The 13274-nt window shown below is 49.8% G+C and overlaps 1 long non-coding RNA gene across 1 annotated transcript; it reads left to right on the top strand.

Moving 5' to 3' along the window:
* The first annotated feature begins 1485 nt into the window (after positions 1–1485).
* On the top strand, positions 1486–3507 carry BC039966 (cDNA sequence BC039966). Its single transcript, NR_040670.1, has 3 exons — positions 1486–1530; positions 1776–1869; positions 3125–3507. It is a non-coding gene; the product is annotated as a cDNA sequence BC039966 (long non-coding RNA).
* Positions 3508–13274: the final 9767 nt, after the last annotated feature.

Here is a 13274-nt window from a genome sequence, read left to right as displayed (position 1 = left end):
ACATCACTGGGAGGCCTGCTGTTTTCTGAAGGGAAAAAGAGGAGCAGTGGATCTGGGACAGAGGATGTGGGGTGGGGGATGGAACTGGGAAGAGTGGAGGGAGGGGATGTATTGTGTGAGGGAGTAATAAATAAAAAGACCAGATGCGTCATGGGAAGGGGCATTTGTAGTAAGCCCTGGCTTGCACAATCCAAGCCTGTCAATCAAAACAGTATTAGTATCCCCCTTAGCAACAAACCTTCGTTCAGACCTCGTAAAAGAAGCCCTGGGACAATCACTGGAGGAGCTTGCAGCTCTCTTTGTAATGCATCTGACCTACACTGCTGCTCTTTATTATTATTATTATTAGTTTGCATATCATCAATTTATTATGAAAGGGAGACATGGAAATGATTTACATGATGAAATACGTCAGAACTTCAGTGAAAAGGGCAGCTTCATGCCCAAGAATATCACCAGCTCCAAATGAGATATAACTCTTGTTATCCAAGAACATGTTGGTACCTCCATGCACTGGGAAGAACTTTGTCTCCACCTTTCACGCTATTTGGCTGGGCATCTCTGTTCTTTCTTTAGCATCTCATCCCACAGCTACTGTGCTGTTGCCTGGAGAACGTTTCTTTGAAGTTTTTCTGGAGGCATAATGCTGTCTGGTTGGTTAGTTGCAGCTACACCTCTTAAGCCAGTATTCTGTCAGACTGTGGAAGAAGTCATCTCAGTGTTTGTCCTGCTATGACACTCACGCTGCACATCTGCCTCAGCTATGGCAATGTGACAGGAAGAACAGATCTGCAGTCTAAGTTTCTTGACCCATGAGTGAGCCACCCAGCGTTGAGAGCGCTCAGCTCATCATATTAGAGATAGTAGCTCTGCTAGTGAGCAGCTAGTGAGTGATGGGTAGGGCTCTCCTAGGCTTTTACAAGTCACAACCCTGATTTTGCTCTTGAGTAAAGTTTGTAACAACTTTGCAATCTGTGTTCTCTTCTGCAATGTGAACAATGCATTGTCTTTCCTCCTGGCTACTTAGTTCCCAACAATAACTACTCTGAGACTATTTATTAATAAATGCCTAGGCCATAAGCATTGGTTCATTCCCTTACTAGTCTATAACTTAAATTCAACCCATTCAAACTAGTCTATGTCTACCATATGGTTAGTTACCTGTATTCGGCTTTCATGTGTCCAAGTCTGGGGTGAATTCTTTCTTCTATGCTGAGTTCAGCTCCCTGCTGGTTTAAAGTCTGTCCCCTCAATGTTCCCTGGTAAATCTCTCTTTAGTCTAACCTGAATTTATCTATCTGCTGGTTATTTACCTCTCCTTCAATCCTTGTTCATGAATCTGTCTCACCTCTTACTATTTCCCAGAATTCCCCTCTTCTTCCTGCCAGTGTCCCACCTCCTATTTCCTGCCTCAGCTCATTGGACATAGGATTTTTTATTGACAGGTAACCCTTATAAGAGATTCTGCACTGCAAGTCTTTGATTATGAAGCCAGAACCTGGAAATACCCGGTCCAGACAGCGACCCCAGGTAACAGATGTCCCCAAAAGACTGAGGATGTTGTGGGTCACAGCTTGGAGATCTGTGTCCATCCACAAGAGGTGCTGACAGGTCGAATTCTTCTCTCTTCTTTCTGTCCCAGAGCGTGGCTCCTTCATTCATTTCCCTACGTTACCCTACCTTACCAAGCTCTTCCTGTGGGTCTGGGACTGGGAAGATGTTACATTGTTGCTAATTACATTGTTGCTAACTGAGTCTCTCGTGCCTCTTTACAGCCTTTGGGACAGTGGGAGATAAAGGTGCTACTGAAGCGTTATATAACATTTTCACCATAACAAGAACCATAGCAGAATGTGGAGACATGACATGGTGGGTGTCAGACCTCCCCGGGTCAGGTGAGGCCCCTTGGTGATCTTTGGTCACCTCTTTCTGGCTCACCAGGGGATTCTTCAGAACAGCTGAGGTCTGGTAGCTCATTTGACTCTCTCCATGAGTGACAGGTGCTGCAGTGGGTGGAGAAATTGTTCTAGATTTCTTCTTCGGCCTCTTCTCTGATTCCTATGCTGGTGTGTTGGGATGCAAATCCATACAGAAACAGGTCCAGTTGCTCCCCAAATCCCCAAGACCCTCTTTTCCACTTCATTTCTTTAGTTGAGATCAGCTATATCCCCTGACCACCCAGGATGAGGGAGCAGAGGATTGGGGGGGGGGGCACCATCTTAGTGGAAGGACATGATGTTTGTGCTTGTTTGTGGTCTCTCTCCCACACTGACCAGGAGTCTGTTGAGAACATGTTGGATCCAGCATAGTGGCTGGGGAATGCTGGCTGAGCCTCAGTACCACAGCCTCATCTAGGCAAGGGCTCAGCCGTGGAGCCACATCCCCAGGTCCTTTCCTCCTCTCCCTGCTCCAGGGAGTGTAGCTTCACGCTTGTGGTCCTCACACACCAGCCTCTTAAGTGTTGGCAAAATAATACTTGTGGGGCTGACGGTGGTGACATACAAAATGATGGAGGGTCTCAGGTTCTAAGGAAACTTTGTATGCTTGTACACGGCACACGTTCACTGGTTAAACACTGTGTGTCCAGCTGCTCAGTGTTTGCCTTTGACAAATACTGAAGGCCTGAGGAGAATTTTGAACTGATTAGTAACTTGTCAGTAGCCTCATTCACTGGGGCACCCAGGCCAGAACACATTTCATTTATGCTGAAAAAAATGGAGTCCTCTGAGATGATGAGTGTCTCTTGCTCTCTGACTTGTTGTATGTTGTAACGGCTGGTGAGATGGCTCAGAGGGTAAAGGCAGTTGCTGAAGACCTGAGTTCAATCCCAGAACCAACATGATGGAAGGAGATAACTAAGTCTTGCAAGTTGTCCTGTGGCCTCTCCATGTGCAGACATGTATACACACATTCTCTCTCTCTCTCTCTCTCTCTCTCTCACACACACACACACACACACACACACTGTGCACATGCATACACACATATGAATACACATTAAATGAAGTAAAAGTTGGGGGAAAATGTAACAAAGACAGAAAAGTCCCAGAAAGAACACCAGTAGAAGCTAACAACCCATTTAAAAAGCATTTTCCTTCTTGTTCTGATATTGTTTTCCTGGTAGGCTGCCTATCTCCTGGCTTCACCAGAAGCCGTGAGCTACAGCAGGATTCCCATCTACACTGGATCCAGCGTGCACGGATCCCACACGTTTGCTGAGGTTCTGAGGTGGAAGGAGGGTGATCATGACCAAGGACTTCACTGGCAAAGAGGAAGCACAGATGTGGAGCCAGCCCGGTCAGGACAGACTTCTTGGGCTTTGGGCAGCAGGAAATGTCACAGGAGATGGAGGAGGTAGAGAAAGGAGGGCTGGGCTTGGGCTTGGGTGGAAGTCCTTTGCCTGCTCCTTGCAGAGCTGGCTGGGGTAAGTGCTTGTGGCATTTAGGCAGCTTTGCTTTGTAGACTAATCAATAGCCTGTGACATTAAAATGTTTGAGTACAATAAGACATTTTCTGCTTCGGATGGCCTGTGACTCGTCGGGATCAGGATCCAGCCGTGGGTCTCACACTGGTTCTTGCAGCAAAAGTTCATGACCTATGACGAGGGTTAATATCAGGTGCCTGAGTCGATGTTTGCACAGCCTGCTTGCTGACCACTCCCAAAGCCTCCAGTCCCAGTTGATCTTCCCATCTCCCCTCCGCTTGCACGGAACCAGAGATTCCATGTTCATTTCTCTCACAGTGGCAATTCCACTGATCCCTGGCCTTCTGTCTCCTCCTTCTCAGGGATTTTTATCTCTATCAATCAACAGTGTGTGTTCGAAACTCTAATTGTGTTTTCAGAGTTGATGGAATCTCTAGGTGATGGTAGTCACTCATCACCTTCGAAAGGGCAAGTTCCTCATGGAACCAGCCAGGTCAACCAGGAACACTCCCCTCCTCAGTGGCTTCCCACACTCCCAAACTGCCGTTGGCATCTGAGTGGTCCATCTAGTGAAACGCCATGAAGCCCTACAGTGAGTTTGGGCATGAGGAGTAATGTCATAGACAACACAGAATGGATCATGCACAGGGCTCCTGGGAATGGGCATGCTCAGGACTGCTGTCTACTTGGAAAGTCCTGGCATTCACATCTGGGCAGCACATCAAGCATATGTCATGGGGCTGTGGCTTCAGCAGCTGCCACGTTCTCCCCCAGCAATGCCAAGGGCATCCTTCATCCCATAGAATGTTCACATCATGAGCTCCTACATCCTCTGGATGCAAAAGCCGAGACTCTCGAAGCCCTCAGCCAGCTCTGCAGCCACAGCACAGCCAACTTGTCCCTTGAATAAAAGGCTTTGGGTTTGAAGAACTTCAAAATGGCTGTTTCCAGCTCAATAAGAACAAATACCGCCCCCCCCCCTTTTTGAGAAACTTTGGGCAGACAGGAAGAAACACAGGTGCAAAGCCCTATTTTGAGAGTCCCTTGCCTTTGGGGGGGGCACACACCATGCTGCAGCACCCCCATTATCTTATTAAATGGGAACTGGGGCTCAGACCATGAAGCAGTGTGGGTGAGTCAGCCTAGAAGCAGCTACCCCTGCCTCCCACTCAGAGGCTCCTGCCTCGTCTTGCCCTTTTGGCTCATTTGGCTGAGCATCAGCGACTCAGTAGGGACAGCTGTCAGAGAAGAGGATTTTGCTGTAGATGTGATGATCATTAGCCAGTTGTTTTCTTTTCCTCTGTGGCTGGGTAATGACATTGCTGTACACGGGAAAAACAGGTTCCAGGGTATTTGTCAGTGCTACAGGCATCTCCTTCATCAACACAGGGTTATGAGCTGTGTGTGGTTGTTCTCCAATAATCCCAGTGCCCAGGGAAGCTGAGGGAAGAGGATTGCCTTGGAAACAACCTGGGCTGCACAAGGAGATCCTGGACAGCTAGGGCTACTGGGTAAGAACATGGAGGGGTGGTGAGATGGCTTCAAGGTTAAGAGAACTAACTGCTCTTGCGAAGGATAGGAGGTCAGTTCTTAGGGCCCAGTACCAGCTTTATTGCCAGTTCTAGATCTGACACCTTCTTCTGGCCTTGGACACCCAGTGGCATAAGCATACACACATGCGCGCACACACACGCACACACCACACACGAAGGAAGGAACATACACACGAATCCCTAGAAGAAAGCAAGAGATCCTGTCTCAAAACAAACAAACAAACAAACAAACAAGCAAACACAACAACAAAACCTCAGGTTCTGCTGCAGGGAAAGGCACCTGGAGAGGCTCCTGGTGAAGCCGTTTGTTCTTCTCATGGTGATGACTGATTTCAGCTGTTAAGTCACGGTGGTTTCTTCTAGGTCACTGAGACCTAAGTGCTGATACCCAATCACATCTGTCCACAGAGGGATGGTGGCTTCTGAGATGGCAGGGAGGGTGCAATGAAGGATGTGTGCAAAAGGGCTGAGCGCCATCTCCAGAGAGTGGGTAGAGCCGGGAGGCCATCTTCCCACTCAAATAATTTTGCTTTTGGGGACTGGATGGGTTTTGAACAGCATCACCATCTACAGGAACAAGGAAGCTCAGGGAAGAATCTATAGTTTGCCCTCTGTGAAGGTGTCCAGAGGTTCCCCGGCAAAAGCACAGCCATGGGGCCCAGATGTCAGCAGGAGGAACCTCCAAGTAAACTAGGGTCCTTGATAAGGCCACAGGGGTTGCTGCTTCTCCCTGTTGATGTGGTTGCTATCTCTCTGTTCACTGCAGCTCCTCTGCAAAGAGCAAACTCCATCTCCTTGAAGGGGATTTACTCGCCGAGGTTCCTGTGGCAGCAGTCTATCCTGCTACCTCTTATAAGCCAAAGCAGATCCAGGTCAGTGCGCCTTGGGCAGCTAAATGCTGGATAAGTGACACAATGTGTTCATATGGCCAGCAGAGCCAGGGCTACCTGCTGCTGGTTCACAGTGGCTAACAGGTGTGAAATAATGTCGCAGACATAACCTTGCCTCTCAGGTCTGGTCTTGCCAAAGTTATTGGGTCTCTGGCTGCCGCCCAGCTGTCTCACGAAGCAATTTCACCTTTTCTGTTGGACTGTAAGCTTCCCTTCTGCCTCACAGGCTCCTTCTTTGCAGAGTCCTGGCATAAAGTAGGCGGCATGGTCCTCTTCTTTATCTGGTCTCCATGGCATTCCTTGGCTCGGGGTGTCAGGCCTGTGTGTAGGTTGCAGCTAACAAGGTTTGTGTCATGTCTGGGATTTTATGGCAGCCATCTGGAATTCTTGGACATTCTCAGACTAATTCAGCTGGCCTGAATTTAGAAGCAAAAAAAAAAAAAAAAAAAAAAAAAAAACGGGGGGGGGGATTTCCATCTATTGATTTTTCATTTGGGGGATTATACCATTAAGTATCCCAAAAGGTAGGATGGGACCCGACTCAGATGTTGAAGAAATGGAGTCTTTCTCGATCTCTGTCCCTCTCATACAAAGGTTCAGGCTCTCTGCAAAGATAAAGCCACAGCCTAGACTGCACACAGGACTTTTGAAACCAGTCAACATGCAGCGTCCCCAAGATCACCCCCGGGTTCCACGTTCGCAGAGAGACTTGTCAAAACCTGACAGTTTTACGGTCTCAGATGGTTTCTTAGGAAGGAAAGGACATAGGGTAAGACCATGTTGGGGTGGGGATAGGAGTGAGGGTGGGCTTCAGGAAAAGACCCAGAGCAGAACGTTCTGGGCTGTCTCCCAGGGGTCATTCTCCTGACAGAGGTGTGACACGACAGCTAGGGGTCAGACTCATGTCTGGAGTTCTTATTAAGTTACATGGGAAGATCTGATTGGTGGTTACAAGCGGCTGTCACAGCCTCCCCATTTTATTGGTATTCATGGCCCAAAGTGCCCTCCTGAGCTGGCCAATTCTGCATCTGGTGTGGCTCTTGCCACCCTAACGAATAACATCAGTCTATCCAGGGTGACCCAACATCCCAGACAAAGAGTGTGGATCCTGTTGGAGCATCTCAGGGGGTGATACTCTGTGGAGGCCGAGGACAAATGCAGGGTATCATCTGGGATAACGGTGGAGTTCTTCACCTTACCCAGTCCTCTAGAGCACAGCACACACTGAGGGGAGGGGGAGGGGAAAGAGATGAGAACACAGCCTGCTGAGTCTCTAATTCCCCCTCTCAGATGCTGCCTGGCACTTTCTTCTCTCTCCTTTTTTGCAACCTCTGTTGAAATTCTCTGGAACTAACACCCCCTGCATGACCCTGATGACAAAGTTATTTTTTTTAATTTATTTTTTTATTTTTTTTTTAGAACATTTTCCTCTGAGGGAAACAGGCACCCTGCCTTTCTCTCAGTGAGAGAGAAATGTTCTTCTGGATACTTTTTAAATTCTCTAAAAAATCTTTTGACTCTTTTGCTAAGGGGAAGCAACCTTCCAACAGAGCGACACACAGATAATGTCCTTTGAATGTTGGCACAGAGCCTAAATCAGGCCCCAGGGGGCACCACACTTGCTAATGGACTCTGCCCTCTCTCAGAGATGGAAAGCCAGCCTCTCCCTCTCTATGATCACTGGAACCCCAGTTGTGCTTCTCTCCCACAGCCCTGGCATGACCTCGGGGTGAGCGGATGACCAACCTTCCCTGTTAAGCGATGAACCCACCCAGCTGTGGCTTCTGTGAGCATCGTGTGTTCCAACTCGAGGCATGTCAGGGGAGTTCTCTCCAGGGGTGGGGGGTGTTGTTGCTCTTCTGCACACAGCAGCCCTCGTGCCTGTGGTCTCTGTGGGTACCCACAGGCTGGGCACCACAGCAGAAGCTGTTTTTTGCTTGAACTCTTGCAAGGTGGTTGGGAGGGATGTTCTAGCAAATGCTGCTTTAGACTTCGCAGCAACTGTCTCAGCAGGAGGGACTCCTGACACAGAGACTGCAGGGTCCATACCAAGCTCCCCTGGTCCAGGCCCAGAATACCCAGCTGTTCCACCTGGGTCTTTATCCTTAGTGATCTCTCTCTCTCTCTCTCCCCTCCCCATGTCATCGTGTGTGCACCCCCCCGCCCATGTTATCACACTTGCAGGCTGCAGCTGGAGATACAGAGTAGAGGATAAACTACTAGGTACCAGGGTCTCCTGAGAGAGCAGGAAAGCAGGGCAGGCTGTCTTAGAAGTTGCATGATGCCCCCACCTTGCAGGCTCAGACAGCCATTAGACTTCTGAGCACAGTGCCTGGGAGGTCTGGGACAGCAGCAGCTGCAGTTTAAAGAAGCAGATGCCCAATGAGGTTGTGGCCATCCCATGACTTGGTTCTATCTCGATAGGGACAGGGATATGTCTATGTGTTTGGATTTCGTATGGCATAGGTCAGAGCTTGTTCTGTATATCACCATGACAGTGTCCTATGGTACGTGCAGTCTATCTTTTGTGACACCATGAAGCACATGGAAGAGGGGACCTCACCCAAGATCACCTGCAAATAGGTCACAAAGTGCTTTGGACCCACTGAAGCCTGTGTCTCTGGTCACCAACACCAGGGGGCAGGATGAGACAGGAGAACAGGCAGGCTGCTGCAGATCTTCCACCTCCCATCCACTCTAGTGACAACCTCTGAGACCCAGCTTCTCAGGATGCCCACGAGGAAGTGGCACGGGCATCAGGTGAAGCACAGAGAAAGCAGTTGCCTTCCCAATGGCTTCCAGAATCTTCTGAGAAGGATTGAGATAGGAGTAGAAACACCTATAGAAAATGAGTCTCGCACGTTGGGGTTCCTGAAAGATCCAGAGAGAGGGAACATCAAACCTGTATTAGCATGAAGAGGCAATGCAGAAGCCTGCAGGACGGGTACCCGGCTCACAAGGCCCGCCCATAAGCCCCCCCCCCCCCCCCGCGTTCACAAGCTACGCCCACAAAGCCCAGGGCCAGACTGCTGCCTACTGTTCCAGAAACCATCTTCAGTTGTGCTCTCAGGGCACATGTCAGGCTGGTGTGCCTTGGGCTTCTGGCGCCATGGTTTTGCTGGGGAACTACCTTCCGGTGCCGCTCATCCCTGGGTGGCCTATTCTCATGTCTCTTGACTAAGCCTTCCCCTTCTCTGGTAGCAGCACTGTCCTGCACACAGAAGAAGCCCAGCCCCTTCACTGAGCCCTCTAGGCAACACGCTCATCTGTATCACATTGGGCCCCGGTCCCTAGGAGACCACAAAGATTCAGGATCCCAGCTGGGTCCTCTGGCATCCGCTTCTCTGGAGCCCCCATTCCCACGTACTTTCTAGGATACACCTTTTATCTCTTGAGATCCGTTAAATATTGGGGAAGCGCTCAAGGGTGCGCTGGTCTACATGAGGAAACCGAGGCTTAGAGTCACACAAGCCTTGGCTGAGCCCTGGGAGTGTGGAGGCACATGTCTGCATGTGCCTTCTGTTGGGGTAGTCCTTCCTATCTTCCTAAAAACTGTTCTCTTCAAAATCTTCTCTTCCTCCTCTGGTCTCCAGCCTTCTTCCCCTCTGCCTCTTGGCCATGCCTCTTATCAGAAGTAATCCATGTCCCACCCAAGCCTGCCAGAGGACTCCTTTTTATCAGCCTGGACCTTGCCACCTGTTTAAGGAGCCTGGAATGAGCTTTCGTTTTTTTTTTTCAGAGCCTCTGGTGCGCTGTCTAGAGAGACCCACACTTACGTGGTATAGATCGTTACTGCACACTTGTGCTCTGGCACACGTGCATTGTATCCAGGTGTGCTTTGGTACACACCTCAGTACCTTTGTCTCAGGTCTTCCCTTAACCAGGTACAGAAACAGGTGGAGTGTGACATACGGGTTGACTGTGGGATACAGCCAGTAGTATGGGCATAATGGGCACCAGTTTATAGGAGAAGGGTAAGCTGGCATAGGCTCGCTTCTCCTACGATGAGTCCATGCTGGGTAGGGAAGGGGGTGTTGCAGAAGAGTCAGCCATGAGACTGTGAGCAGAACCAAAGCAGAGAACAGAACGGGAGAGCATCTTTGATCCTGCCCTTGCCCAGGCTGGCTGCTGCCTATGAGTCAGGGCAGCTGGCTGGGGCCCAACTGCCAGTGCAAACATGATGTGACATGGCTGTCCTATGCCTAATAGAACATATGTTACCAGAGACTTCTGGGAGAACCCAGTCCATAAGAATGGAGGTGTAGGTGTGAAACAAACCTAAGCCATCATGCTGGTTGGCACTTAAGTCACTTAGGCCAGGGCACATGTCTACAGCTTCATCTCCCCAGCCCCATGCAGAGTGCTGGTTCACACATACATATATACAGGGTGTAGTGTGATTTATTTTGAGTGTCTGGCCCTTTAAAGGATCTCCAGTTCTTAGTCAGCTGGTCCTTTAAAAGAATGCTTGACCCTATGACCTTCAGTGTCTGTTGCCTCTTGGACTACTGGGAACAGGAGAGGATGTGAAAAACCAGCAGAGGCTGAGAGAGGAAGGCTAGGATCCAGATGGCAAAAGAATGAAGTCAGAGAAGAGGGTTAGAGAAGACGGTTGATGCAGGAAGAAGGAAGATTGGGTGGAGCTAGAGGAGAGAAGATGGTCTGAGCAAAAGAGAGATTGAGCAGAGTGGGCATAGGAGACTGTTGAGCCAGGAGAAGCTGAACTGAGCCTGGAGAAGCTGAGCTGAGCCTGGAGAAGTTGAGCTGAGCCTGGAGAAGCTGAGCTGAGCCAAGAGAAGCTGAGCTGAGCCAAGAGAAGCTGAGCTGAGCCGGGAGAAGCTGAGCTGAGCCGGGAGAAGCTGAGCTGAGCCGGGAGAAGCTGAGCTGAGCCGGGAGAAGCTGAGCTGAGCCGGGAGAAGCTGAGCTGAGCCGGGAGAAGCTGAGCTGAGCCAGGGATGATACTGTTAGGAGGCAGTGGAAAGTAGATTGGGCTAGCAGATAGAGAGGACAGTTGGCGACAGTTGAGCCAGGGAAAGTTGAGCTGAACAGATAGACCATAGCAGTCGCTATAGTTTGGAGTGGCTGGTTTTGGGAAAACTGGGAGGACTGTTGAAGCAGACTGTTGGAGGACTGAGGGAGGAACAGTTGGGAGGAACGTTTGAAGGAGCTGGGCTGAAATCTGGAGGAGGGCTGGCAAGGAGTTAAAAGAACTGGTTACTGTTTGCAAGAAAAGGAGACATAAAAAATGTTTAAAAGAAAAAACAAAATAATAAAAAAAAAAGCCCACACACTTTACACTAGGGGAACATTTTGTTAACTTGACAACCATAACCTCCTTGGATTTCAGGTGATCTGCAGGAATACTGCCACCTATGGAGGGTTCATGATGCCCTTGTCACCAGGCTGTCTGCTCTCTGGGTCATCTCCTCTCAGAGCTCTGCAGGCGCAGTTTAAAAGGAACAAGGCTCCCTTGCTCTAGGATGTGGACATCTGGTGTCTGCACAGATGTGGGATTCTCTTGTGGATGTGGGTTTCCTGTGGATGTGAGGTTTCCATGTTGGCCTCTCCAGTTCCTATTCTCTGTTCTGAGCAGCCTGAGGTTGAGTTTCTCTTCTGGCCTCAGGTTGTCCCTGCACCTCACTGGAACTGAACAGGAGTGTGTCTCTAGTGCCCTAAAGCTGGTTGCTCACATTTCCACGTGACGCTTGAGTGACTTCAGTGGGATCTACTTTGATGGTAGGGGGTTGGGGGAGACCCGGGGGACCATAAGGGGCCACCCCTATGTCTGAAATTTGGTACTGTCTTTTGTGTGGCTCCCAGCTACACTCTTTGGAGACCGGTTGCTGATATCTGATCCTTAGGCTCTTAGGCAGAGTTGGCTCTGGTCATCAGACCACATCATAGGCAACTGAGTCACCTTAACCTTATTGCCCTCAGGAACTTCCTCTGATACCTGTCATGCACAGTGACACAGGGTTCTCAAGCACCCTCAGGAAAAGTTTCTTTGATGGCCATCATGCATAGTGACATCCTGTCCTCAGGGACCCCAGGGCTATGCTTGATTCCCCTCTAGAGACTTATGGATCCCTCTGGAGGTATACTTCCCACCTCACCCCTAGCACGAGAAGATCCCAGGCTAACAGGTTCCCCAGCACACTTTGATCCTGGCTCTGACTCTTTAGCTCCTCCGCTGGGCACCTGAGCACCTCTTGCCAGCTTGCTCCCCATGGCTTCCCCAAGGCCCTACTTTGCCCGGAGATTAAAGCAAGTCTTCCTTGGATCAATAATACCTCCAAGAAGGGAAATAATATATAGATAGAAATCTTGACCACCATGTTCTGAGAGTTCTGTCCTTCCAACTCTTATTCAGCATGCCTGGGTCGGACTCAGACCATGGTTGAAAAACCTGCCTCTGCCCTGCCCTATGTCAGACAAACACTCTCAAATTAACCACACACCATGGCCTCTCATAAGCCAGAGGGCTGGGGAGCACTCCTCACCTGGCCAACACTGTCTCAGCCAGACTGGGAACCTGTTTCTTGGGGTATCTGGGGGTTCTGGTGAGACAGGTATGAAAGCTTCAGGGTGGAATTGGTTCCCACTGGGTCAAGGGTCAGCTGTGGTGACATCAGACTCAATAGATTCATCAGTCCCTCCTCGGTGTTCACACCAAGGGGACTGCTTTGGGAATAGACATCCATTTTCAGCTCCTAGGACTCCCTCTGAGTTTCCATCTGCTTCTGACCTTTAGGCTACAGGGCCACTATCTCTCCTATCCCCTTTCTAAGCCTTCTGATCCCTCACCTTTCTGATTTCTACATGGAACCCCCTTCCCTCAAATCCACACAGGGACTGCATTTCTCAGATCTCTGTCGGAACCGCTACCCACTGGCATGGGGACAGAGCTCTAGGCAGGGGTAACTGCTGCTCATAAAAAAGATGTGCCAGATGCAGAAAAGCTTGCCCTCCCTCCACCACCCCGAATCTCAGTGTTATCACTGCAGTGTCCTTGGTGTACAGTCGTGAGGTACAGTTCTCCTGAGAGGAAGGAGGTCCTAGCTGGGTGCTGCGGGTGTCTTATGCCCACTTCTGATGTTTTCTTCGAGGTGGAAGTGGCCCCTTCATGTAACATGGCCTCTTGTCCGTGTAGACTTAAGCCCATGGTGTATTTTCCTCATCAGATAGAGACAGAATTTAAGAATACATGAGGTGATAGGACTGGACTTCTCTCCCTGCTCCCTCTGAACCAGATCTGGATGAAGCAGTGAGCCATCCAGTCGCCCCAGCAATGGAGCCTCTTGCTAGGAGGGTTACACAAGGTCTGCTCTGGGGCTGAACGCCTGTTTGGATCTCTCCCAAAGCCGTGCATACAGCAATCACGTCAGTCATTGCAATGGCCTGTCGGCT

Source organism: Mus musculus, chromosome 4 (genome assembly GCF_000001635.26).
Source record: "Mus musculus strain C57BL/6J chromosome 4, GRCm38.p6 C57BL/6J".
NCBI classification, from domain to species: domain Eukaryota; kingdom Metazoa; phylum Chordata; class Mammalia; order Rodentia; family Muridae; genus Mus; species Mus musculus.
Note: the sequence above shows the minus strand (reverse complement) of the source record. Positions and strands in the feature narration are given on the sequence as shown.